The following is a 2,436-nucleotide window of genomic DNA, read 5'->3' on the forward strand; positions in this document are numbered from 1 at the left end:
GATCCTGTGGCCTAAGGTTATTAAGGTGGGAGAAGCAAAATAAATGCGGTTCTCATCCAATAATAATGGATTTACAAGAATTTGAAACAAAACTTTCCTTCCAGCTACTGCTTTCATGTCAGAGAAATAAAATACATTTACAAGATTTAAAGCTTTGTGTGTCTAACCCTTTCTGACCCCTTTTACATTCATTTATTAATAATAATAACTATGATAATATTGCTTATGCCCAGGGCTGAAATGAGGGTTAATTAGTTAATATTTACAAAGCTTTCTGAAAATGAAAAGTACTGTTTAAGCACTAAGTGTATTCTTTTCTTCTTTCACTCTCTCTTTCATTTCCTTCTTTTATCACAGATCAATTGATTCTTCCTCCCATCTGGCTAATTTTTTCACTGCTTATATTTCCTGCTCGTTTTGGATTCTCGCCCTTGACTCCACATTGACCTCAATCACTCTTACCCTTCAACCTTGTGTTTGCTCTTTTTGCCTCTCATGTTGTAGTCACTTCTTTTTCACTTTCATTTCTTCTTTCTAGTCTTCCTTTATCCACTCCTAACACTAATCTTGTAGCTGTAGACTTATCTTTTTCATTGTCCTCATTTTTTAAGCATAGGTGAAATACCAGAATTGATACAGATTTAATGTAATTTTATCTCCTATGTTATGCATTATTGAGACCAGAAAGTAGATAAATCAAATTGGTCATACCCAATCCTTTCCTACAAGATAGTAAATGTCTTGAAGTCACAGACTATTGCCATCTGGAATAGTCCTTGTTTTGTAACCCTGTGTAATCTCCACAAAAATGTTATTTTTAATAAATCCCTCCACTCTATAACATTCTGATGACCTGTAAGCTTTCAAGAAGTCTTGAAGGTGCTTGGAATTTTTGAAAAGTTTCTTATATGGCATAAGTATGGGTCAGGTATTAGCTGGTTCCACATACTTCCCATTGTATGTACAACTTCTGAATAGCCAGCAATAAAAGCGTATACTAACTTATTTCCTTTCTAAAAGCAAAAGGAGAAAAATAATACAGCTGTTCCCTTAAGCCCATACAAAGAATTTAGTTGTAGTTACAAGGATCTACTAAGTTTTAATTGTATATTTTAATGGTGTATTTCAAGAGAGTCTATTAACTAAGAGAATTATTCAGATTTTGGAAATAGGATGCCCAATATAAAGACATATAAGTCTATTATAAGTTCATGACTTAACTAGTTGCTACCTAATTATTTTCACTTAACTGTGCCCCTGTATCTAATTTTGTACATCACCACCAGAATACTCTAACTAAATGACTTAAACTTTGCTATATGCTTGCTCAACGACATTAGGGCTTTCAAGTTGCTTATAAAGTTCAGCACTTACCAGCTAATACCCTGAAAATCACCCCCCCACCTTGAATTTTCAAGTTGAATAAAATATTTAGTAAACAAGTACTCTGTGCTATGTTAAATGCAGTTCAGCTGCATTTTATCATGTGTGCAGACCTCCTGGAGTACCAGCCATTGTATCTAAAACGAAAACACCCAGTATAACTTAGTTTGGGCTTCTGTTCAGCTACCCATTCATTCAAATTCTTAGTGCCTACCAACCAGTTGTTAACTGGTCCCACAACATCCTCTGTTCTTTTCAGTTTCTCTGCAATTTCAGTCATATTCACGCCACATGACCTTGCCACTCCTCTCTGCATATCATTTTTTGAAAGAAACAATTTTACCATATACATTAAGGTAATTATTTCTCATCCTATGATAATTATTGTTTTTTTTTTTTTTTTTTTTTCTTTTTTGAGACGGAGTCTCGCTCTGTCGCCCAGGCTGGAGTGCAGTGGCCAGATCTCAGCTCACTGCAAGCTCCGCCTCCCGGGTTCACGCCATTCTCCTGCCTCAGCCTCCCGAGTAGCTGGGACTACAGGCGCCCGCCACCTCGTCCGGCTAGTTTTTTGTATTTTTTAGTAGAGACGGGGTTTCACCATGTTAGCCAGGATGGTCTCGATCTCCTGACCTCGTGATCCGCCCGTCTCGGCCTCCCAAAGTGCTGGGATTACAGGCTTGAGCCACCGCGCCCGGCAATTATTGTTCTTTACATTTATTTTGATAATTAAGCAAGCATAGCTTTGTTATACTTACTCAACAAATAGACAGTAAACCCACACACATTCAAGGCACATGGGTGTGAATATCAGGAGTTTTCTAGGTGCTACAGGAATATATGAACCAGTTGCTATCATTTACAGATATTTATCATCTTGGGGACATAAACAAGGAAGCAGGTGACACATGACAATGAAGGGTACCAACTAAATATTATAGGAATATAGATGAAGAAGGAAACATTTTCAGCAAGTAGTAAGTAAGTAAAGAGTAGTTAGTGTTAGAACTGGTATATTACTGATGGATAAACAAGACTGTAAGGCTGGCTGGGTGC

This window comes from Trachypithecus francoisi, unplaced genomic scaffold (assembly GCF_009764315.1).
Source record: "Trachypithecus francoisi isolate TF-2019V2 unplaced genomic scaffold, Tfra_2.0 Lachesis_group17, whole genome shotgun sequence".
Taxonomy (NCBI): Eukaryota; Metazoa; Chordata; class Mammalia; order Primates; family Cercopithecidae; genus Trachypithecus; species Trachypithecus francoisi.